This window comes from Bos taurus, chromosome 28, assembly GCF_002263795.3.
Source record: "Bos taurus isolate L1 Dominette 01449 registration number 42190680 breed Hereford chromosome 28, ARS-UCD2.0, whole genome shotgun sequence".
Taxonomy (NCBI): Eukaryota; Metazoa; Chordata; class Mammalia; order Artiodactyla; family Bovidae; genus Bos; species Bos taurus.
The window spans coordinates 28,463,594-28,490,633 of NC_037355.1; the positions used below are offsets into that span (position 1 = coordinate 28,463,594).

General features: G+C 37.9%; 1 protein-coding gene across 3 annotated transcripts in view; it reads right to left on the bottom strand.

The window, feature by feature from the left end:
• The window catches only part of MICU1 (mitochondrial calcium uptake 1), a 216,100-nt gene that overhangs the window by 60,724 nt on the left and 128,336 nt on the right, over positions 1-27,040 (bottom strand).

The window sequence follows — 27,040 nt, forward strand, 5'->3', positions numbered from 1 at the left end:
GTTTATAATAGCCAGGACATGGAAGCAACCTAGATGTCCATCAGCAGATGAATGGATAAGAAAGCTGTGGTACATATACACAATGGAGTATTACTCAGCCATTAAAAAGAATACATTTGAATCAGTTCTAATGAGGTGGATGAAACTGGAGCCTATTATACAGAGTGAAGTAAGCCAGAAGGAAAAACATAAATACAGTATACTAATGCATATATATGGAATTTAGAAAGCTGGTAACAATAACCCGGTGTACGAGACAGCAAAAGAGACACTGATGTATAGAACAGTCTTATGGACTCTGTGGGAGAGGGAGAGGGTGGGAAGATTTGGGAGAATGGCATTGAAACACGTAAAATATCATGTAAGAAACGAGTTGCCAGTCCAGGTTCGATGCACGATACTGGATGCTTGGGGCTAGTGCACTGGGACGCCCCAGAGGGATGGTATGGGGAGGGAGGAGGGAGGAGGGTTCAGGATGGGGAACACATGTATACCTGTGGCGGATTCATTTTGATATTTGGCAAAACTAATACAATTATGTAAAGTTTAAAAATAAAATAAAATTAAAAAAAAAAAAAAGCTCTGCAGTTACTACCTATGGGACACAAATAAACAAGTGGGCTGAGAATAATAATGTACAAACTACTTCCTATTCTTTTGAGTCTCATAATCACCTTTGAAATAGGTGTAATAGTGACTATCTCCATTTACATAAGAGGAATGTGAGATCAGAAGAGTAAATGGGACAAAGCCAAAACGACAATAGTCTAGTGGGTTTTAAAACGAATGTGCGTTACCGGCATGATAAAATTATGTAACTACTTTTTATGAGTGAATGATTTTAAAAGTCCATCCCTAAAGGCTGATTTAAGATCATGTAATTACACATTTGCCTAACAAATTAAAAAAAAAGAAAAAAGAAAACCTAGCTAGGCAATTATAAATTAAACTGCTAGCTTATACCCAGGAGGAGACAGCATCATTAAAAATAGTTATTACTTGATGTTTTCTATAGGAACAATGTCACAGATACAAGATATGAAAAAATCAATTGTGGCTCAATTTGAAAAAGAGCTGTGTTCAAGGAATCCATCGTGACAACTCTCTCTATGCTTCACAAAAGCTAGACAGTTTAACTGAAAGAAATGCAGGTTCATTACACTAAAACAATGGAACAGTTACGGTTGTACCTGTTTTTACATGATGAACTAAGTTGAGTATTAAGTTGTATATTCTCAAATTTCTACCTTCTCGGAAAACACTAAAATACTATAGTTTGAGGACACTATCTGTAAAATTAGCAATACATTCCATTCTGTGGTTTCTGGAGCTCAAATCTCAATTTATTTCCCTTTTTGAAATGATGATCCCGTTTTGATTGGCTTAATCTTATTACCCATTTTAAATCTGCCCATTCAGAAAGCCACTGCATAGGCAATAAGCTCATGCCTATTAGGTGCTATGGAACTGGTTACTAATTTTTAATATACTAAAAATTATGCTGGAAACTGCCAATTTTCTTAGAACATAAAATAGAGAGCTAGAGAGTGAAATAATATACAGAAATTAGAATTCAGGTTGACTGACAAGCATAAAGACAAATGTAAGAAAGACTGAGAGACTAAAGCTTAGAAATATGCAGCTCACTGAAGCTTTAATGTAGAAGGTGGGAAGAAATGATGAGTCCAAATGCAGGCAGGTGAAAGGCAAAGTATCTAATGGGCAAGATCACTTTTGTGGTCATTGTCTTTCATTAAAAAAAAGAAAAAAAGATAATACATGTTTTTCCCTGACATAGGAAAACGGAGGAAAGTCATCAAATCCTTTTATGATGACAATGGTAAAAATAGAAAGAGAACTTGCTTTCTATTTGAATTGTATTTCAGGTTAACAGTAAGTTTAGCTCCCCCTGGCTGGTCAGTTATGTGTTTTAGAGGCCAAAGAGTAACCACCGAGTGAGGTTATGTATTAAATCCCTCAGCAGTAAAAGATTTCCGTTTTTTTTTAAGTCATCAAGCTAATTAAGGTTTTCTTAAATGTTAGTTTTTCATTTTTTAAAAAACCAAATTAAGAGACAAAGAAGATACTTTTCAAATATGTGGTAGCATTTCAGTTTTTAAAAAGAGATAATTAGGAATTTTTCATGCTTAATCATGCAGGTCTTCAAGATAGCAGTTAGTTAAAATTATCTAAACTATCATACCCTATAAGGTACCTCTAAATTATGTGAAGTTTGTTCATTTTCTTATGGGTTAAGACACTACTGATTCTTATTCTGGGCACATTTTAAGGTCATTATTTTTAGTTTTTCTAGTTGTACTAACGCTTCTTTTTGGTTGCACATAATAGAAACGAACTCAAGATAAGTTCAGCAAAAAAGAAATTTAGGATCCTCAAGAGACAAGGGCAAGCTCATGGAAGAAAAAAGACTGAAAGCCAGGACTGTAATATTGGCAGGTCTTGTCTCTGTGCAGTTGCTTCACTCCTCATTTTCTGTTATCCTTTCTTCCTCTGCACTTCATGAGTTTACACAGTAGGCAGCAGATGGTTACCCTGGAGTTCATATGTTAAAACACCAACTATGTCCACTTCCAGCTTCAAATTCCCTATGGAGAAACTGAATGGCCTGACTTGGGTTGGGCATCCACTGCCAGTCCAATTAGCTGAGATAGGGGAAGGGGAGGGTGATGGGAGGACAAGAAGTGGGAGGTGCAAGGTATAAATACTGCTTCCAGGAGCCCACAGCTGTGTTTGGTAGGTAGAATGGGACAAATCCTGGAGAAAAGGGAAGTGCTGAAAGTTGAGTAGATATCCCAAAAGACGCCTAATTAATTAACACATAATGATGCCATTGAGAGAGATTGAGAGGGTGAGTGCATGTGTGTGTGCCTTTATCAAGCTTTTGACTATTTCCTGAGCATCTGATTTGTGTCAGACACTGTACCAGTCACTAAGGAAGTAATAATGAGTCCAAAACTCTATCAAAAGTTCTCAAGAAGTGTTTGGAGACAGGTATTTAAGAATTAATCAGGAGACTATATAGTCAAGTCACCTGAAGAAAAAGTACAGACTGCTTTGGAAATATGTAACCTAAAATGAGGTCTAACTGGGCTGTGAGAGACAAGGAGGTAACTGGGGTAAGGGAAATGAGGAAGAGAGTATTTCAAGCAAATCAACAATAGTGCAAAGGCCCTTAGGTGGAAGAATGATTGGTACGAGATGAACTTGGAAGAGGAGGTGACAGAGGTCAAATTATACAGAGTCCAGGAGTAAGGGTTTAAGTCTTTAGTTTAAGAAGAATGAGGAAGGCAAGAGTGGCTATAGTGGGACTTCTCTGGTGGTCCAGTGGTTAAGAATTGGCCTTGCAATGCAGGGGACACCCGTTTGATCTCTGATCGGGGAACCAAGATTCCACTTGCCATAGAGCAACTAAGCCCATGCACCCCAACTAGAGAGCCCATGTGCTACAATTACTGAAGCCCAAGTGCTCTGGAGCCCGCGAGCCACAACAAAAGATCCTGAACAATGCAATGAAGATCTCGTGAGAAACAAGTAAGACCTGATGAAACAAACAAACAAAAAGAGTAGCTATAGTAAGACTAGCTGGGAAGTGACTAAAGTAATTCAGCCAAAAGATAACCTGTAGTGTAGACTAGAATGGTGCTGGATACGAACAGAAGTGGCAAGATGAGATGATGTTACTAACAGGGATTGTGGGAATGGGTGTGATTAAGATATCTATGCCTAATAGATTCTTTTCTGCTTCATATCTAGTTCTTTGAATGTGATTTTAGCTACTTGGAAAGCTGATGGTTGCTTGACTTTCTCACTACAAACTTGAAGTTTTTACTAAAAGAAAGTCAGATAAATTCTCATTTCTGCCTGGCAGGTCTTTCTTTGCTGGTCCTAAGAGAATGTTTTCATGTGTGAAATTATACTTCCTTAAATCTTTAAATTGCTTTTAACACCTTCCCTTCTTAGGATCCTATAAAACTTGCAACATCTGATACACTCGTGTGAATGGCCAATACAAGGTAATAGGGGCAGTGACAACTATAAAGGAAGCTGCTCTTTTCATCTCTTGTCACTCTCCAAAGTAGCAGAGATCTCCTACCTTCAAATGTATTTGATCTTAAGAGCGAGTTGCAACATTGAAGACAAAGATATTAGTATTGGTTGGTCATTCTCAGTTATATCCCTTTACTATAATTCAAATACTGAATTCTTCGCTTCTGGCTGTCATGGAGCTGGGAGGCAAAAATAAGCCTCAAATTATTTAGGGAGGAACAAGCTGTCCATGGCTTTTTTAATACAGAGGAGACTGCCACATAAACACAAGGTCAAAATTATTGCACCGTTTTCAGTACAGAGGCAGAAAGGAAGTTGATTAGTATTTCAGACCAGAACCAACCAATTAAATACACTAAAATTATACCACCATGATAACATTAAAAGGAAAACTGCACATTCTTCTGTCATATATTCATCAGCACATATTGGCAGAGAGGCAGGTATTTCAAATTTTTGAAGCTATCTAGAAACTATGGTTTGAGATATACTAATTATAGCTTAGCAGTATTCATTTACTAAAACTGTGTTAACTTCTACTCTGCTCTGAGAGTAAAATTTGCCCCATGGAGCCCTCTGGCACATGGACATGATGATCACTAAAAAGTCATAGAGGGAAGGTGAATCTTTCTGGATAACTTCTGCAAAGCTAGTTGAGAAGGGCAGCTAAGGTTACGCTCCATTATGCCAGTTTAAAATAAATTATGTTTCACTAGGCAGAGCAGGCTCCTGTTGACAAAGTATGTATAAAATCTGATTAGCTTTGGCGAGTTAATGACTACATGTTCAAATAAATGACTTCTTACTAGACTCACCGGATTAACCAGCTCCACAATTTATTATTTTTCCTTGACAGAAATTGAATGCAAAGCCACATTAACATCACATTTGAGGTTATACATACTCACAAGTGAGGAAAACCAAAGAGATTGTTCCCCTAGCTATCATAACCCTGTCAGAGCATAAAGATACAGTGAACTAAAAAACTTATTTCAAATCCACAGTTAGGAAACGAATACACCACAATATTCTTTAAGACCAGTTGTGGAGATACTGTACTAAGAGAACTTTAATTAACCTTCCCTGATGGAGAAAAAGGAAATGCCTTTATAGGCTCTTTAAAATCAAAATAAGCAAATCAACAAACCAACCAGCACCATTTCCCAAGCATTAGAAAAATCCCAGCATTACTTTAGATCCAAATTTAAAAACTAGTCTCAATCAAATTTAACCTGATACTCATTTACTTAAAAATTTAGTTCAGTTTAGCATTGGAAGGACTGACATTGAAGCTGAAACTCTGGCCACCTGATGCAAAGAGCTGACTCACTTAAAAAGACCTTGATGCTGGGAAAGATCGGGGGCAGGAGGAGAAGGGGACAACAGAGGATGAGATGGTTGGATGGCATCACCGACTCAACGGACATAGGTTTGGGTGGACTCCGGGAGTTGGTGATGGACAGGGAGGCCTGGTGTGCTGCGGTTCATGGGGTCGCAAAAAGTCAGACATGACTGAGCAACTGAACTGAACTGAACTGAGCCTATAGGGAGAATTCCTGACAGAAAGCAGAGTTTGATCCCATTTCTTTAGTTAACATCACAGAGTAAGATGAGCTTATACCTAAGTGAATAATTGTAAATTGTGTAAAGGGATAACCAAACAGTAGCTACTTTTTGCCTAAAAGTTCCAAGTCCGTTAGACCAAAGAAATCAACATTCTCAGACATACAGAAGGCTATCACTAAGTGATGTATTATCCAGGTCTTTTAATACATACCATCTTCTGTGAATCATGAGAACAAAATTCCTTAAATCCTGAGTAAAAAAAAAGCAACCTGTTAGTTTTTAACACAGTCTCTCATTTGGTGTTACAGTGGGAATTTTCCAAGTTGATTACAAAATATTTCAGAAAAAAATCTATGAAGTATTTTCATTATAGATAATGATTTAAAAGAGATCTTAACAGATATACTCCTTAAATTACAAGCATGCAAACTAAAACATATCACATCATTTTAGCTGTACATTTATTTCTTCAAAATGTCCAATACTTCTGCCACTAAGGGGAGCAATACACCATGCTGCATAACAAAACAGAGATTAAGCTTCATCCCTTGGGGGGAAAACTTGAATCCTGGAGATGAGAGGAGCCTTCCTTGTTAATTCAAAAGCTACATAGCAGGACACATTTCTTTGGAAACAGAAGGGACTGGGGCAGGAATATGGCAAGCATTTGCTGAGTCTGGATTACATGAACATGCAGCTGGGTGTCTGGTGAAGCAGAGAGAAACTATGGATATACACTGCCTGAAGACTACAAGGAAGCAAGCTTTCTCGGAAGGAAGAACATAAGGCTGCAATCCTCTGTTCACTAGATTCACAGCTAATGGAACATGTGAGGGAGAGCTGCGGTGACCCTGAGCAGTGCCAGTGGTTCAGAAAGGCAATGAGGCATCTGCGACAAATCAAGCCAGGGCAGAAAGACAAACTGGTGGGATGGCCTCCACAACGAGTGCTGGGAAAGGCAGAGATGATGGCAGGGCCATGAGACAGCACTACTGGAGATGGCATGTCACTGGAACTATCCTTGACACAGCCTGCCAAAGGCTACTCTTATACCCTGAGGAAGGTGGTAAGTGTACACAGGTGGTACCCTATATAGAAATGGTCCCCAGTGTTCCCCATTTTCTAATATTCACTCACGTGCAGTCTCCTCCCACAATGGACCATGTCAAGAGAGCCTTGTGAAGAGGTCCAGAGAAGGAGGAACTGAAAGCCTCCTGCCTGTGGCCATGTGAATGAGCTTGAAAGAGGACCCTCCAGACTGGTCAGGCTTTTAGAAGACTGCAGTTCTGGCTGACACTGTGACCACCACCAAATGAGAGATAGCCAGAACCACCCAGCTGAGCTGCTCCTGGATTCCTATCCCTTAGAAACTGTGTGATATAATAAATTCTTTAAATGGCTAAGTTTGGGGATAATTGCTTATGCAATAATAGCTAACTAATGCAGAGTTGTAATACTTCAATTTTTAGAAACCATCTTCCTTCTTTGAAGAAATACTAGAGCTTGAGCAGAAATCTATACCAGCAGTGGTAGTAACACCAACATCAGAGCTGGAGTTGCAGCATCACACACATTACCCTGAACAAGAGCAACTGTGAAATCAACCCTATTAACATTAATTCATCCTCTATGTTAGAGAGCGGAGAAGGCAATGGCACCCCACTCCAGTACTCTTGCCTGGAAAATCCCATGGACAGATGAGCCTGGTGGGCTGCAGTCCATGGGGTCACTAAGAGTCGGACACGACTGAGCGGCTTCACTTTCACTTTTCACTTTCATGCATTGGAGAAGGAAATGGCAACCCACTCCAGTGCTCTTGCCGGAGAATCCCAGGGACGGGGGAGCCTGGTGGGCTGCTGTCTATGGGGTCGCACAGAGTTGGACGAGACTGAAGCGACTTAGCAGCAGCATGTTAGAGAGAAACAGAGAAACAATTACTACCACAACAAAAATGACCCACCAAAAAAAAAAAAAACCAGTTAAAAAAAAAAAAATGACCCACCAGATAAGAAAGGTACTTTTACTACAGCAAATGAGATGCTTTTAGAGTTTCTGGGTTTGTACTCTGCCAGTCTTAACAGCACAGAAAATTCATGGAAACTACTTCTAAATAGGAAGGTGAATAATAGTATATTAATATCTTTAGCAATGATGACAGCAATAACTTTGTATTAATGGTTCTGTATATGATGTCCATTAAAGAGAAAGTGAATCAACACTATATTCAAGGAAAAACTACTTCAGTTCCTTAATTTCTGGCATCATGCTCCATAATGTATCCATCTGGAAATTTGAAAAATATTATCACACATCTCACTGAGTGATATCTTCAATGATATTCTGGAAATCACTGATTTGGGATGAAAAATTGAATAAACATAATGACTGTGAAATTGGAATTTTTCTGGAATCTTTTCAAACATTAAAGGAGACAAAACTGCAAAGAATATCAAGATGGGCCACTGGACAGAGATGTCAAGAAGTTACTGACTCTTCCCTCACTTCCTTTTCTGATAAAGCAAGAAGCGCAGGAGAAAACAGCAGTTTCTGGGAAAGGGCTCTGTGGAGCTGTCCAACATTTGGCACTAAAATTTCACACAGGCAGCCACAGATGAAAGAATAAATGAACACATCTTCCTAGAGTGATTGGTGGGTGCTAGGCATGCCACTGGGGTCTTTCTTATCTCAGGCAATCTTCCTTACAAGTCTGTGAGGTGGCTATTACCCTAATTGTACAAATGATGAAACACAGGCTTCCAAGGCCATAGAGGTAAAACTCACATTTAGACCAACTTTCAAAAAACCCAAATGGCATAACCGTATACTGATTATTCTTTTCACAAATATTTATTGTTCACCTCTTCTGTGCATACCTCCATAATTGTACTTTTCTTCCTATACTGTAGTAACTAATTTCCCAGACTGTTTATAGTTCCTTAAATTTAGGAATCAGGGTCTACTTGGTTTCATATATCCAGTATCTAACACAATGCCTGGCACATACCTAAACACTAAATAATTTCAATTTGTTATTAGTAAGAAAATGACTAAGTTTTACATTTTTGGTTTTTATTTCTTCTGCTAGGTAGATGTGCTACCATATCTCAAGGAAAGACTAGTAAAGAAAAGGGGCATCTCCCATAAAGCTTTTTTGGCATTGCTTTATTTGAGGCTTTCCTGATAGCTCAGCTGGTAAAGAATCCGCCTGCAACGCGGGAGACCTAGGAATGATCCCTGGGTTGGGAAGACCCCCTGGATGAGGGAAAGGCTACCCACTCCAGTATTCTGGTCTAGAGAATTCCAAGGACTATATAGTCCATGAGATTGCAAAGAGTCGGACACAACTGAGCAACTTTCACTTTATTTGAGGCTTTTTATGTCAAAAATGATTGAAGTAGTTTATATTTTATTAGGCCAAGGAGCTTTAATATGAAAAAACATTCATGCTAATATTGCACAAGGAGAATGTGGGCAGAGAGGAAGAAAAGGCATTATATTAAAATCAGAAATGAAAGAGACTTGACAAAAGCTGTTTTTGTGCTGTTAACTGAATTCAGAGGGTAATACCCTGATGTAATTTATATGATCCTCTAAAGCGGACTTCCCTGGTGGCTCAGACAGTAAAGCGTCTGCCTACAACGCGGGAGACTCAGGTTTGATCCCTGGGTCGGGATGATCCCCTGGAGAAGGAAATGGCAACCCACTCCAGTGTTCTTGCCTGGAGTATACCATGGATGGAGGAGCCTGGTGGGCTACAGTCCACGGGGTCACAAACAGTCGGACACGACTGAGCGACTTCACTTCAAAGTGGCATTTGCTCAGAGTCTGAATTCAACAGGCTGCATTGCATTATTTATTCACAAATTACTGCAAAGCTGGCTCTGATTCCTAAGACACTGTCTAGACTTCTCAGTCTCCTCTAAGCTTATATGGCAGGCTGGAGGATAAAGGTATTTTTTAAAAAATCTCCTTTCCCTCTAAGAAAGAAAAAAATAGACTTAGAAGAGTTATTTAAGGCCAAATTATTTAGAAGAAGGGAAAAAAATTAAAGGACAAAAAGCTTCCTTCCACTCATTGGTACAGTTATCATTCTTTAAAGCTCACACTCTTCCTTTTAAAATGTCCATAAATTCTGAGAACCATAATTCTGAAATACGGCGAAAGATGGCTAGAAGAGGGATAAAAATGAAAATACCTACTCAGATCCCTTAGGCAACACTGAGTTCCAAGTTCTTCATTCAAGGTCTGATTTAGAGGCCAAATTTGATCTTTCTACGGTCCAGCTAGCTCCAGAAATCTGGAGAAAGCTTCTCTTCTCTTATCCAGTCCCCTGCTTTTCATATGCTTCTCAACAATCTCTGCAGACCCAGACTTGAAGGCACAGAGACTCTACCAACCTGAGAACACCTAAGGGACACATTAAATCTTATTTGGGACAAACGGGGTAAGAAAGGTCATTTTCTCTGTCACCCCTCTCTTGGCCCCAGTCCCAGTGTACTCAGCACTTCCTTGCCTCTTCTCATCTATCCTACAACCAGGACAAACAGCTGACAAAAATTCTTTCTTTAGATATAATAAACTGCAGAGTTAAAGCTGACTCAAATATTGCCATCTCTGGGAAAACTTCCTGAGTGGTCCCTTGCTCTTTTACTTCACAGACTGACTTACATGTCCCCTATTATACTCTAATTGCACCACATAAATCTCTCCAATATTGTACTTACAACACTGTGCAAGAATTTCTGGTTTATTCAGCTCATTTTTATAAGTTTATTGGGAGTAGGGACAGTATTTTGTTCATACCTGAATCCTGAGCATTCAGCACAGCTCCTGGAAAGCTAGTGTAAATCAGTAGTTAAGTGCAGACTCTAAAATTGGGTAGAAGGCCTAGAGATATTTTTCTAAAGAAGACATACAGATGGTCAACAGGTACATGAAAAGACACTTAATATCACTAATTATTAAGAGAAACACAAATCAATACCACAATGAAGTATCATCTCACACCAGCCAAAATGGCCATCATTAAGAAGTCTACAAATGTTGGAGGGGGTAGGGAGAAAAAGGTACGTTCCTACAGTGTTGGTGGGAATGTAAATTGTTACAGTCTATGAAGCAGGGCAAAGGCTAATAGAGTTTTGCCAAGATAATGCACCTGTCAGAGTAAACACCCTCTTCCAACAACACAAGAGAAGACTCTACACATGGACATCAACAGATGGCCAATACCAAAATCCGACTGATTATATTCTCTGCAGCCAAAGATGGAGAAGCTCTATACAGTCAGCAAAAACAAGACCAGGAGCTGACTGTGGCTCAGACCATGAACTCCTTATTGCTAAATTCAGAATTAAATTGAAGAAAGTGGGGAAAACCACTAGACCATTCAGGTATGACCTAGATAAAATCACTTATGATTATACAGTGGAAGTGAGAAATAGACTGAAGGGACTCGATTTGATGAACTATGGATGAAGGTTCATGACACTGTACAGGAGACAGGGATCAAGACCATCCCCAAGAAAAAGAAATGCAAAAAAGCAAAATGGCTGTCTGAGGAGGCCTTACAAATAGCTGTGAAAAGAAGAGAAGCGAAAAGCAAAGGAGAAAAGGAAAGATATAAACATCTGAATGCAGAGTTTCAAAGAATAGCAAGGAGAGATAAGAAAGCCTTCCTCAGTGATCAGTGCGAAGAAATAGAGGAAAATAATAGAATGGGAAAGACTAGAGATCTCTTCAAGAAAATTAGAGATACCAAGGGAACATTTCATGCAAAGATGGGCTCAATAAAGGACAGAAATAGTGAGGACCTAACAGAAGCAGAAGATATTAAGAAGATGCGGTAAGAATACAGAGAAGAACTGTACAAAAAAGATCTTGAAGACCCAGATAATCACGATGGTGTGATCACTCACCTAGACCCAGACATCCTGGAATGTGAAGTCAAGTGGACCTTAGGAAGGATCACTACGAACAAAGCTAGTGGAGGTGATGGAATTCCAGTTGAGCTATTTTAAATCCTGAAAGATGATGCTGTGAAAGTGCTGCACTCAATATGCCAGCAAATTTGCAAAACTCAGCAGTGGCCACAGGACTGGAAAAGGTCAGTTTTCATTCCAATCCCAAAGAAAGGCAATGCCAAAGAATGCTCAAACTACCGCACAATTGCACTCATATCACACACTAGTAAAGTAATGCTCAAAATTCTCCAAGCCAGGCTTCAGCAATATGTGAACCATGAACTTCCAGATGTTCAAGCTGGTTTTAGAAAAGGCAGAGGAATCAGAGATCAAATTGCCAACATCTGCTAGATCATCGAAAAAGCAAGAGAGTTCCAGAAAAACATCTATTTCTGCTTTATTGACTATGCCAAAGTCTTTGACTGTATGGATCACAATAATTTTCCACAATAAACTGTGGAAAATTCTGAAAGAGATGGGAATACCAGACCACCTGACGTGCCTCTTGAGAAACCTATATGCAGGTTAGGAAGCAACAGTCATGGAACTGGACACGGAACATCAGACTGGTTCCAAATAGGAAAAGGCTGTATATTGTCACCCTGCTTATTTAACTTATATGCAGAGTACATCATGAGAAACGCTGGACTGGAAGAAACACAAGCTGGAATCAAGATTGCTGGGAGAAATATCAATAACCTCAGATATGCAGATGACACCACCCTTATGGCAGAAAGTGAAGAACTGAAGAGCCTCTTGATGAAAGTGAAAGAGGAGAGTGAAAAAGTTGGCTTAAAGCTTAACATACAGAAAACTAAGATCATGGCATCCGGTCCCATCACTTCATGGCAAACAGTTGGGCAAACAGTGGAAACAGTGTCAGACTTTATTTTTGGGGGCTCCAAAATCACTGTAGATGGTGACTGCAGCCATGAAATTAAAAGACGCTTACTCCTTGGAAGGAAAGTTATGACCAACCTAGAGAGCATATTAAAAAGCAGAGCCACTACTTTGTCAACAAAGGTCCATCTAGTCAAAGCTATTTTTTTCCAGTAGTCATGTATGGATATGAGAGTTGGACTATAAAGAAAGCTGAGCACAGAAGAATTGATGCTTTTGAACTATGGTGTTGGAGAAGACTCTTGAGAGTCCCTTGGACTGCAAGGAGATCCAACCAGTCCATCCTAAAGGAGATCAGTCCTGGGTGTTTGTTGCAAGGACTGATATTGAAGCTGAAACTCCAATACTTTGGCCATCTGATGCGAAGAGCTGACTTATGTGAAAAGATCCTGATGCTGGCAAAGACTGAGGGCAGTAGGGGAAGGGGATGACAGAGGATGAGATGGTTCGATGGCATCAATGACTCAAAGGACATTGGTTTGTGTAGACTCTGGGAGTTGGTGATGGACAGGGAGGCCTGGCATGTTGCAGTTCATGGGGTTGCAAAGAGTTGAACATGACTGAGTGACTGAACTGACCTATGGAAATTAGTATGGAGAATCCTTAAAAATTAAAAAGAAAATTACCTTATGACCCTGTAATCCTACTCCTGGATATATTATCGGGAGAAAACTCTAACTCAAGAAGATACATGCACCCCTACGTTCACAGCAGCACTGTCTACAAAAGCCAGAACATCAGTTCAGTTCAGTTCAGTCGCTCTGTCGTGTCTGACCCTGAGCTTCCCTGTCCATCACCAACTCCCAGAGCTTACTCAAACATGTCCACTGAGTCAGTGATGCCATCCAACCATCTCATCCTCTGTTGGACCCTTCTCCTCCTGCCTGCAATCTTTCCCAGGATTAGGGTCTTTTCAAATAAGTCAGTTCTTCCCATCAGGTGTCCAAAGTATTGGGGTTTCAGCTTCAACATCAGTCCTTCCAATGAATATTCAGGACTGATTTACTTGAGAATTGACTGATTGGAGCTGCTTGCAGTCCAAGGGACTCTGAAGAGTCTTTTCCAACATTGCAGTTCAAAAGCATCAATTCTTCAGTGCTCAGCTTTCTTTACAGTCCAACTCTCACATCTATACAGTTTGGAAAAACCACAGTAGTCTGACTGTGGTTTGACTACATGGACCACTGTTGGCAAAGTAATGTCTCTGATGTTTAATATGCTTTCTAGGTTGGTCATAACTTTCCTTCCAAGGAGTAAGTGTCTTTTAATTTCATGGCTTTAATCACCATCTGCAGTGACTTTGGAGCCCCCAAAAATAAAGTCTGACACTGTTTCCACCGTTTCCCCATCTATTTGCCATGAAGTGATGGGACCAGATGCCATGATCTTCGTTTTCTGAATGTTGAGCTTTAAGCCAACTTTTTCACTCTCTTCTTTCACTTTCATCAATAGGTTTTTGAGTTCCTCTTCACTTTCTGCCATAAGGGTGGTGTCATCTGCATATCGGAGGTTATTGATATTTCTCCTGGCAATCTTGATTCCAGCTTGTGCTTCTTCTAGCCCAGCGTTTCTCATGATGTACTCTGCATATGAGTTAAATAAGCAGGGGGACAATATACAGCCCTGATGTACTCCTTTTCCTATTTGGAACCACTCTGTTGTACCATGTCCAGTTCTAACTGTTGCTTCCTGACCTGCATATAGGTTTCTTAAGAGGCAGATCAGGTGATCTGGTATTCCCATCTCTTTCAGAATTTTCCACAGTTTATTGTGATCCACACAGTCAAAGACTTTGGCATAGTCAATAAAGAAAAAATAGGTTTTTTTCTGGAACTCTCTTGCTTTTTCCATGATCCAGTGGATGTTGGCAACTTGATCTCTGGTTCCTCTGCCTTTTCTAAAACCAGCTTGAACATCAAGAAGTTCACGGTTCACATATTGCTGAAGCCTGGCTTGGAGAATTTTGAGCATTACTTTACTAGCATGTGAGATGAGTACAATTGTGCGGTAGTTTGAGCATTCTTTGGCATTGCCTTTCTTTGGGATTGGAATGAAAACTGACCTTTTCCAGTCCTGTGGCCACTGCTGAGTTTTGCAAATTTGCTGGCATATTGAGTGCAGCACTTTCACAGCATCATCTTTCAGGATTTAAAATAGCTCAACTGGAATTCCATCACGTCCACTAGCTGTGTTTGTAGTCATGCTTCCTAAGGTCCACTTGACTTCACATTCCAGGATGTCTGGCTCTAGGTGAGTGATCACACCATCGTGATTATCTGGGTCTTCAAGATCTTTTTTGTATAGTTCTTCTGTGTATTCTTGCCATCTCTTCTTAATATCTTCTGCTTCTGTTAGGTCCATACCATTTCTGTCCTTTATTGAGCCCATCTTTGCATGAAATGTTCCCTTGGTATCTCTAATTTTCTTGAATACATCGCTAGTGTTTCCCATTCTGTTGTTTTCCTCTATTTCTTTGCACTGATTGCTGAGGAAGGCTTTCTTATCTCTCCTTGCTATTCTTTGGAACTCTGCATTCAGATGCTTATACCTTTCCTTTTCCTTTGCTTTTCACTTCTCTTCTTTTCACAGCTATTTGTAAGGCCCCCCCAGACAGCCATTTTGCTTTTTTGCATGTTTTCCAAGAGGATGGTTTTGATCCCTGTCTCCTGTACAATGTCACGAACCTCCCTCCGTCCGTAGTTCATCAGGCACTCTATCAGATCTAGTCCCTTAAATCTATTTCTCACTTTCACTGTATAATCATAAGGGATTTGATTTAGGTCATACCTGAATGATCTAGTGGTTGAGTTTGGCAATAAGGAGTTCATTTTCTGAGCCACAGTCAGCTCCCGGTCTTATCACTTATATGTAAATCTAAGAAAATGATACAAATGCGCTTATTTCTAAGACAGAAACAGACTCAGATATAGAACACAAACTTATGGTTACCAAAGGGGATAGTTAGAGGCAGAGGAGGGAAGATAAATTAGGAGTGTGGGATTAACATATACACACTAGTATATATAAAATAGGTAAACAGCAAGGAGCTAGTGTACAGCACTGGGAACTATACTTAATATCTTACCATAAGATATAATGGAAAATATGGGAAAGAATATATATATATGTATAATTTAATCACTTCTGTAGACGTGAAACTAATAGATCATTGTAAATTACATATACTTCAATTTAAAAAAAGAGCAGACTGTAGAGGTAGACTGTCTAGAATCAAATATCAGCTCCTCCTTTATCATGTTAGGGACCTTGTGTAAATTACTTAACTTCTTTGGTTCTTCGCGTTCTCATTTGTTAAATGTGGATAATTATAATGCCAATCAAATAGTATTGTGAAGATTAAATGAAAATAATGTAATAAGGCTTCCACAATAGTGCTTGACTTCCAGTGAACTCAAGAGATATGTTGGCTAGTATTTTTGTTATGTAATATATACTCAATTTTTTGTTAAAACATTTGATACTTCTACAACAGACTGTTATAGCTAGGAGAGTAGCTACTGATTAAACATTCACAATGATCTTTTATACTACTTTCCATTTTACTGTATCACATTCAACTATATTGCATATTAAGCATTCTGCTGTGTGCAGAAGATATTAAGAAGAGGTGGCAAGAATACACAGAAGAACTCTACAAAAAAGATCTTCACGACCCAGATAATCATGATGGTGTGATCACTAACCTACAGCCAGACATCTTAGAATGTGAAGTCAAGTGAGCCTTAGAAAGCATCACTACGAACAAAGCTAGTGGAGATGACAGAATTCCAGTTGAGCTATTCCAAATCCTGAAAGATGATGCTGTGAAAGTGCTGCACTCAATATGCCAGCAAATTTGCAAAACTCAGCAGTGGCCACAGGACTGGAAAAGGTCAGTTTTCATTCCAATCCCAAAGAAAGGCAATGCCAAAGAATGCTCAAACTACTGCACAATTGCACTCATCTCACATGCTAGTAAATAATGCTTAAAATTCTCCAAGCCAGGCTTCAGCAATATGTGAACCGTGAACTTCCTGATGTTCAAGCTGGTTTTAGAAAAGGCAGAGGAACCAGAGATCAAATTGCCAACATCCGCTGGATCATGGAAAAAGCAAGAGAGTTCCAGAAAAGCATCTATTTCTGCTTTACTGACTATGCCAAAGCCTTTGACTGTGTGGATCACAATAAACTGTGGAAAATTCTGAAAGAGATGGGAATACGAGACCACCTGATCTGCCTCTTGAGAAATCTGTATGCAGGTCAGGAAGCAACGGTTAGAACTGGACATGGAACAACAGACTGGTTCCAAATAGGAAAAGGAGTATGTCAAGGCTGTATATTATCACCCTGTTTATTTAACTTCTATGCAGAGTACATCATGAGAAACGCTGGACGGCAAGAAACACAAGCTGGAATCAAGATTGCCGGGAGAAATATCAATAACCTCAGATATGCAGATGACACCACTCTTATGGCAGAAAGTGAAGAGGAACTCAAAAGCCTCTTGATGAAAGTGAAAGAGGAGAGTGAAAAAGTTGGCTTAAAGCTCAACATTCAGAAAACGAAGATCATGGCATCTGGTCCCATCACTTCATGGGAAATAGATGGGGAAACAGTGTCAGACTTTATTTTTGGGGGCTCCAAAATCACTATAGATGGTGACTGCAGCCATGAAATTAAAAGACGCTTACTCCTTGGAAGGAAAGTTATGACCAACCTAGATAGCAGATTCAAAAGCAGAGACATTACTTTGCCAACAAAGGTTTGTCTGGTCAAGGCTATGGTTTTTCCTGTGGTCATGTATGGATGTGAGAGTTGGACTGTGAAGAGGGCTGAGTGCTGAAGAATTGATGCTTTTGAACTGTGGTGTTGGAGAAGACTCTTGAGAGTCCCTTGGACTGCAAGGAGAGCCAACCAGTCCATTCTGAAGGAGATCAGCCCTGGGGTTTTCTTTGGAAGGAATGATGCTAATGCTGAGACTCCAGTACTTTGGTCACCTCATGCGAAGAGTTGACTCATTGGAAAAGACTCTGATGCTGGTAGGGATTGGGGGCAGGAGGAGAAGGGGACGACAGAGGATGAGATGGCTGGATGGCTTGCTGACTCAATGGACGTGAGTCTCAGTGAACTCTGGGAGTTGGTGATGGACAGGGAGGCCTGGTGTGCTGCGATTCATGGGGTTGCAAAGAGTCAGACACGACTGAGCGACTGATCTGATCTGATCTGATCTGTGTGTAAGACTAAAGAAATTATCACTGCATTCTGATTTCCAAAGAGTTGACCTATGAACTTTTAACACACTGGTACACAGCTCATTCATAAATTGAGAAGTGTCTGTGTTCTACTAAAAAAAATGGTTAATAAGACTATTTGAATGATAAGAGTGAGGAAAAATTTCCACCAGAGAAAAATCAAATTTTCATGATTTATGAGGCCCTTTTTTTCTTGTGGCCAGTTTAGTTAACTTAGAATGTGAATTAAAGATATGTGATGACAAGAAAATCCTGGTGATTGCCAAGTATGATAAGAGGTATCACTAACATATTGACTTTGGAATTACAATGCTATCTGCAAATTAAAAAAAATTAATCTCTAAGTTTTCTGCACTTTAATGATCAATCTGAAATGTCAGATTCAGAAATACTAATTAATATCTTTAAAAAATAATGCCTAGATCATATATGTTTAAGCACCAAAGTTTCAAACTTTCCTTTCATTCTCCAAAAAATATGAAACAATAAGCACTCTTTTATGTAATTTTTATAGAATAATTAATTCAGGTTACATTTACATTAAAGGAACTCTGTATCACCATAGACATTCTACCATGGATAGACTTTCCATCTGATTCTACCTACAAGCAGCAAATGACAGCAAACTTGAGCTATAGGGTGTAAAGGGAATTGCAAGAAACTAAATCAGAGTTTGGCTTTAGGTTTTACGTATTTTCTTATTAAACTAACTTACCCTGAGAGTTAACTTGGTTTCATCAGTGCAAGACTTTGGACCTACCTCACAATATGCTACAGAAAGAAGACAGAATGAGCTTTAAAAAGTGTTGACATCAAGTCATGAGTGACTGACTTATAAAGAATTATTGTGGGCCCTTAAATTTTTATTCTATCATTTTTATACATTTCTATTTTAAAAATTTTAATTGGAGGCTAATTACTTTACAATATTGTGGTGGTTTTTGCCATACATTCAGGATGTGTTCCCTATCCTGATCCTCCCTCCCACCTCCCTCCCCATCCCATTGAACCTGGACTGGTGATCTAGTTCACATGATATTATACATGTTTCAATGCTATTCTCTCAAATCATCCCACTCTTGCCTTCTCCCACAGAGTTCAACAGTCTGTTCTTTACATCTGTGTCTCTTTTGCTGTCTCGCATATAGGGTCATCGTTACCATCTTTCTAAATTCCATATACATGTGTTAATATACTATATTGGTATTTTTCTTTCTGACTTACTTCGCTCTGTATAATAGGCTCCAGTTTCACTCACCACATCAGAACTGATTCAAATGTATTCTTTTTAATAGCTGAGTAATATTCAATTATGTATATGTACCACAGCTTTCTTATCCATTTGTCTGCCAATTAACATCTAGGTTGCTTCCATGTCCTGGATGTGTGTGGATTTATCTCTGGGCTTTCTATTTTGTTCCACTGATCTATTTCTGTCTTTGTGCCAGTACCATACTGTCTTGATGACTGTGGCTTTGTAGTAGAGCCTGAAGTCAGGCAGGTTGATTCCTCCAGTTCCATTCTTCTTTCTCAAGATTGCTTTGGCTATTCAAGGTTTTTTGTAATTCCATACAAATTGTGAAATTATTTGTTTTAATTCTCTGAAAAATACCATTTGTAGCTTGATAGGGATTGCGTTGAATCTATAGATTGCTTTGGGTAGTATACTCATTTTCACTATATTGATTCTTCCGATCCATGAATATGGTACATTTCTTCATCTATTTGTGTCATCTCTGATTTCTTTCATCAGTGTTTTATAGTTTTCTATATATAGGTCTTTTGTTTCTTTAGGTAGATTTATTCCTAAGTATTTTATTCTTTTCGTTGCAATGGTGAATGGAATTGTTTCCTTAATTTCTCTGTTTTCTCATAGGAATGCAAGGGATTTCTGCATGTTAATTTTATATCCTGCAACTTTACTGTATTCATTGATTTGCTCTAGTCATTTTCTGGTGGAGTATTTAGGATTTTCTATGTAGAGGATCATGTCATCTGCAAACAGTGAGAGTTTTACTTCTTCTTTTCCAATTTGGATTCCTTTTATTTTTCTGCTCTGATTGCTGTGGCCAAAACTTCCAAAACTATGTTGAATAGTAGTGGTGAGAGTGGGCATCCTTGTCTTATTCCTGACTTTAGGGGAAATGCTTTCAATTTTTCACCACTGAGGATAATGTTTGTTGTGGGTTTATCATATATGGCTTTTATTATGTTGAGGTATGTTCCTCCTATACCTGCTTTCTGGAGGGTTTTTATCATAAATGGATGTTGAATTTTGTCAAAGGCTTTCTCAGCATCTATTGAGATAATCATAGGGTTTTTATCTTTTAATTTGTTAATGTGGTGTATCACATTGATTGATTTGTGAATACTGAAGAATCCTTGCATCCCTGGGATAAAGCCCACTTCGTCATGATGTATGATCTTTTTAATATGTTGTTGGATTCTGTTTGCAAGAATTTTGTTAAGGATTTTTGCATCTATGTTCATCAGTGATATTGGCCTGTAGTTTTCTCTTTTTGTGTCATCTTTGTCTGGTTTTGGTATTAGGGTGATGGTGGCCTCAGAATGAGTTTGGAAGTTTACCTTCCTCTGCAATTTCCTGGAAGAGTTTGAGTAGGATAGGTGTTAGCTCTTCTCTAAATTTTTGGTAGAATTCAGCTGTGAAGCCATCTGGTCCTGGGTTTTGTTTATTGGAAGATTTCTGATTATGGTTTTGATTTCTGTGTTTGTGATGGGTCTGTTAAGATTTTACTTCTTCCTGGTTCAGTTTTGGAAAGTTATACTTTTCTAAGAATTTGTCCATTTCTTTCAAGTTGTCCACTTTATTGGTATATAGTTGCTGATAGTAGTCTCTTATGATCCTTCGTATTTCTGTGTTGTCTGTTATGATTTCCCCATTTTCATTTCTAATTTTGTTGATTTGATTCTTCTCCCTTTGTTTCTTGATGAGTCTGGCTAATGCTGTGTCTATTTTATTTATTTTCTCAAAGAACCAGCTGTTAGCTTTGTTGATTTTTGCTACGGTCTCTTGTTTCTTTTGCATTTATTTCTGCCCTAATTTTTGAGATTTCTTTCCTTCTACTCACCCTGGGGTTTTTCATTTCTTCCTTTTCCAATTGCTTTAGGTGTAGAGTTAGGTTATTTATGTGATTTCTCTCCTGTTTCTTGAGGTAGGCTTGTATTGCTATGACCCTTCCCCTTAGCACTGCTTTTACCGAATCCCATAGGTTTTTGGTTGTTGTGTTTTCATTTTCATTCATTTCTATGCATATTTTGATTTCTTCTGTGATTTGTTGGTTATTCAGATGTGTGTTGTTTAGCCTCCATATATTTGTATTTTTAATAGTTTTTTCCCTGTAGTTGACATATAATCTTATCACATTGTGATCAGAAAAGATGCTTGAGAGGATTTCAATTTTTTTGAATTTACCAAGGCTAGATTTATGGCCCAGGATGTGATCTATCCTGGATCTATATTTTAAAGTAATGATTATTTCATGTTACCTACCCAATTTGTTAATTCTTATAGGATTGGTAGGTATCTAGATATTAAAAATAAGTAAAGTAAAGCATAAAAATAAACAAAAAAGCATGAAATAAAAGTATTTTATATGGTGAAAGAATAGATTCCTTTTTTTTTAAACACTTGGGGAAATAATGCTTGCTAAAGGCCTTTTCTCAACAGAGTTTTATAAGCATAAAGCAGTTTATGCTGGCTATAAACTTCAAATTTTTTACAAAAGATAAACTGGTAAAAAATTTTATTATCATAACCAAATATAACTAGATTTTTTATAGTGCGGACTGTTATCTTAATAACAAGGTTAAAGGTTTTTTTTGTTCCTTTGTTTTTTAAGCCTTTAAACATACACTTCGTTCCCTAAAGTTACAAATCTGTAAAAGAATCAAGTACTCTCTAATAACTCTTTTAATGATTTTTGGAAAATTCAAGTTGACAACATCTAAGGATGAAATAAGAAACAGTAGATTTATTACTATCTACATTCTGCTTTGTAGAGGCAAAAATAGAAGAATAAAACTAAAAAAAAGAAGAAAAAAACCAACAAACATACCTCATTTTGTTTCTTAGATTTAGTTAAATCAAAGTCAATTCTCATTTTTAAGTTTACATAATAAGAATCAGTTTCCCAGGAGGAAAAAAGCCCAAAACAGACTATTAAGATAAAAAGAAATTTGCTTTGCCAAGAGTGTTCTAGTTCCGGAAAATGTTTGGTTGCCTTCTGGTCTCCTTTCCAACAATCTTTTGGCCAAGAAAAGAGCTGAGGTTTGTCTTTTAATATGGTCTTCCACTGAGGCAAGAAAGATTTAATTCTACTTTAGTGCTTTAAAGAGATGAGTACAAGGATGTCAGCTTGATGATGTAAAGGATAGGTGATTCTGGAATTCTTTAATATTAAGTTCCTTACAATTTAAATTAAATTAACCCTCATTTTTTTGTTCTACTCTTAATGGCAGATGAGAATAATTAGCATAGATTTTTATGTCACCTTGTTATCTTTCTTTCTGATTGAACAAATCTAGTTAACACCAATATTTTTTTTCTTGAAGACTGGGAATATGAGACAGTCATTGTTACCCTTTGAATTATACATAATTTGCCTTCAGATAACTGATACTCATTCCATTTTAAAATGTGATAATCTGGTTGGTAATGCAATAAGCATGTGAACCCCAAAACTTATAAAAAGATGTTACAAATTGGAAATCTGTTAGATGATACTCTTTCAGTTTGCCTCTTGTGTATTCTGAAGTTGCCTTCTTCCTTGTATAAATTAGTTTTTACTTTTCTTTGACATAATGACAGCTCCTTTTTCTCCTCCCCCCAAATTAAAATTAATCATAATCTTTCAAAGAGTTCTCTATTACCTTTCATTTTTGACTGACATCCTACTTGCTGCAGTCCTCAAGAAATCAATGAATATATTAACTGAAATTAGACTTGGCACCTGTCTCCAAGGAACTCAGCTCAATAGTTCTTGGTAGACTTAGATGGAATTTTTAATAACTTCAAAGGAGATATTTTTAAAAACTGTGCATTTTTGATATTAAGCCACTATGATTTATTAAAATGCATGTATATGTGGCTTTTATATGCATATGAAAAGTGAAGTATTTAATTAAATAGTTCATAATTTTATCCCAAGTCATTATAACTGCTTTTCCCAATAGCCTTAAACACAAAAGGCATTTCACCATTACTAACTCATCTTTTCTTATAAAACTGGGCATTCTAAAGTCATTCTTTTAAATCCATGTTTTCTGAGTTCCCAAATAAAGACAAAGGGTATAAAAAAACAAATATGACCAGAGTTAAGAGCATTAAAACACAAAAAATCTAACAAGTCAATGACTGTTATGAAAAGAAACTAAATAGGTAGTTTACATAGTATTTTATAAACACAAAGAATGGTATATTTCTTTTCAGTCATAAGACTCAATTTGAGGGGCAAAGGAACTGGAAAAACATGGTGTTGAAAAAGGGAAACTATAAATATTCAGGAAATTTATTTTTTTTTCTGTTCCTAAATTTCTGAACATTTTTTTCTTTAGAGCTCCAAATAAGTCATGTACAGAAAACCTATCTCAGACTAAAAGTAATAACAATCAGATAATGAACAGAAAAGAGCTTAGTCTGAAAGGCTGAGTTGGAATCCTGATTGTACCATTTACTACCTCTGTAACTTTTATCTTTTCGAGTTTCAGTTTCTATAGCTGTAACACGGGTATAATACCACCAAATCCAATAGGGTTGGTGATGATTAAAATAAAGAAGGCATGTAATATCTACACATTGTCTGGCTGATAGCAGGCATTCGATAGATTTTGTTCATGGACTTTTTCCCTTCCCTGACCCGTGTGGAAATTAAATTTGACAGATAAATCGTGTTGTCTTCACTCTCAAAGCTACTGTGGTGAGAAAAAGACAGAAGTAACTAAATGGAGGTATAAATTTCCTTGATCTAAAATTTTAAAGAAGATTAGTAAGCAATGAAATAAAACTGGTAAGAGATAAATAAAATGATGGAACTTATAAAACCCATGTGAAAGTTAAGATAATGTTAATCATTTCTATTTTCCTCTTGGCTGTGATGATATTATATTTCATATTCAGTGAGGGGAGAAATTATCTAAACTTCAAAAACTAAAATTAAAAGTGTTTCATAAAAACAAAATTTGCTTCTATTTTCCAGATGTTTTATCAGAAAACTATTTCAAAATGAAAGTAAGGATTTTCGGTCATTCGTCTGGGATGATCTGTTTAGGTGTCTACTATGTGCCAATTGATATACTGAAGGGTAGAGGGTATATAAAAGAAGGTGGAAGGATAACTATTAAAGGCATGGTACATGCCAAGTGTTTCAGGCACACATCACTGTGTTAGTTCAGTGGGGCTGCCATAACAGACTACCAACTGGGTGACAAACAGCAGAAATTAATTTTTTCACAGTTCTGGAGGCTGGAAGTCCAAGATCAAGGTATAGGCTGAGTTGCTTTCCTCTGAAGCCTCTCTCCTTAGTTTCAGTTGACTGTCCTCTTGCTGTCTCTTTACACAGTTGTCCCTCTGTGTAAGTTCACCCCTGGTGTGTCTGTGTCTCTTTCCAAATTTCCATCCTTACAAGGTTACCAGTAAGACAGGATTAAGGCTCACCTTAATAGCCTCATTTTAACTTAATCATCAGATAGATCAGATCAGATCAGTCGCTCAGTCATGTCTGACTCTTTGCGACCCCATGAATCGCAGCACGCCAGGCCTCCCTGTCCATCACAAACTCCCGGAGTTCACCCAAACTCACGTCCATTGAGTCAGTGATGCCATCCAGCCATCTCATCCTCTGGCGTCCCCTTCTCCTCCTGCCCACAATCCCTCCCAGCATCAGAGTCTTTTCCAATGAGTCAACTCTTCGCATGAGGTGGCCAAAGTACTGGAGTCTCAGCTTTAGCATCATTCCTTCCAAAGAAATCCCAGGGCTGATCTCCTTCAGAATGGACTGGTTGGATCTCTCCAAATTGGGTTTGGGGATTCAATACAGAAACTCTGGTGTAGGGGTGGGGAGGGATGGACACAATTCAGCCGATAAGAAACACCATCTCACTTAACCACCACTATGTTGTACCAAGGAGAATCTAGGCTTTGAGAGAATAAATAACTCATCACAGACAGCCAGTAAGTGGTAGAAATAAAATTTTAACCAAGGTCTCATTATGAGTATACCAGAACCTTTGCTCTTTCTACTATTCATACCTCTTCAAAGATATACATCTAGTTAGGAAGACACAGTACTGATCCATGAAATTTTAAATATGGGGGTTATTCATTCACTGATCTTGTGCCATTAAATGGAAAGAACGGACTTAAGATTAGGAAACATTTTTATGTAATAAATAGGATTTTTATTATGTGGTAGGCTGGGTTCTTTTACAAAAGTCTGTTTTTTCCCTTACATGAGGGATTATGGATTGTCAAACAGAAACAGTTTTGGTATGTCTTGGCCCAAAGACTACAGATAATTCAAGTCAGTGTCAAATAGAAGACAGCTTTCTGGAGTAAATATTTTAGATATAACTGTCTTTTAGATCTCTTTTCTTCAGCATTTGGGTGTAGTCTACATGCGGGTACACATGTATGAAATCCCTAATCCCTAATCTGCTTTATAAGATTCTATTTCATTGGCAATCTACATGGTACGTTAATGGGCTTTAAGCTCTCCAGCATCTCAGGATAAAAGACAAGGTCCATGCTCTGTCTCTTGAGACTCTGTCATGTGTCCAAGAATGAGTGTCAGGCTAGACTGTGGTAAAGCCGGCATCTACTCCATATTCTGATGACCCTGTACTGTTGTTTAAAGTTTGTTAAAACTGCCATTCTGACTTGTGCTTTATCTTCTAACTATATTTTATGGATGTATACTCCATGCTAAGTTGTAATTATATACTTAATAAGTTAAATAATTTCGCATCCCCAAATTATGTTATAATGTTTCCAAAGAAGACCATTTCAGGTATGCATACAAGGGGCCAAGGCATATGTCTAGAATCCTAGTACATAGGAACTCTTACACAAAAACAGTTGGGTTCCTGAAAGCAGGATGTAAAACTCCCATGTGAAAAATGTCCTCCTTACACCAGCAGGAAACAAAGAAAGGCAACTGTGGATAAGTAACTAAAACATATGGGGGACTAAAGGAAGATAAGAATTATTTTAACAAAATCTGTTTGTACAGATATCTCTTGACTTTGACTCCCTTTTTCTGGTGATAAGAATGCAAACTTCATAAAGCTAAGTTGCTTCTCTCTGCTCAACTTAGTATATAAACATTTAGCCTGAGCCACTTCTTTAGGTCTTCATTTTTTTTACAGGGATTCTCATGTATGTGTAAAAATCTGTATACTTTTCTCTTGTTAATCTGTCTTACATTAATTTAAGACTCAGGCCCAGGTGGAGACCCCAGGAGGATAGAGGTAAAGTTTTGTGCCCCCTGCACTATATATAAAATAAATAAATACTTACCAAGTATTACAGGGGCTACAAGAGACTCTTGAAGGAGGCTGAATCGCGGAGAACCATTACTTTGTTATTTTAAGGTACATTCCTTAAATATTAATTATTCTATTTCCAAAAAAACAGTGTGAAAGCACATTCTAAAGTTAGATCTGATTTTTAGTATGATCTATTCTTCTGCTTCTCTTCTAGAGAATGAATATTAAATACTGTTCTGATCAATAATAGGAATTCAGTTAGGATTTTTTAAACTGTCTCAACTGAGGTAAGTGGGTGGAAGAGGTGGGAGTAGTATATTAGAATCTCGGGGGAAAGATGGGAGAGCAGATAGAGAAGTAATATTCAGAGTTTAAAAACAAAGCAGCACTTTTCTCCAATACTTTTTTGTGTTTTTAGTCACAGTATTTAATGTTTCAAAATTTCAAATAACATTAAAAGCAGGGCATATGTTAACCCAAAAAAGGGGGTGGAGAAACACCAGCATAAGGGAATTTTTTCAAATCTGAGGAAATCAGAGACTTCATTTTTTTGTCCTCAAACAAAAATGCATACAAAAGGCATTTAATGCATGTTTTGAACCGAATAGTCTCATTAGCCAACTAATCTAAAAGTACTTAATTCAACAAATATAGGCACAGAAAAAGGTAATAAACTCTTACAGAGTTGTGTCCAGGAACTGAATACCATGACAGTCTAAACTTTAAGTGCAAAAGTAAATCCTCAAACCCAGCATGACACCTTTGTAACTCTGAGTACATGTATCTTTATTT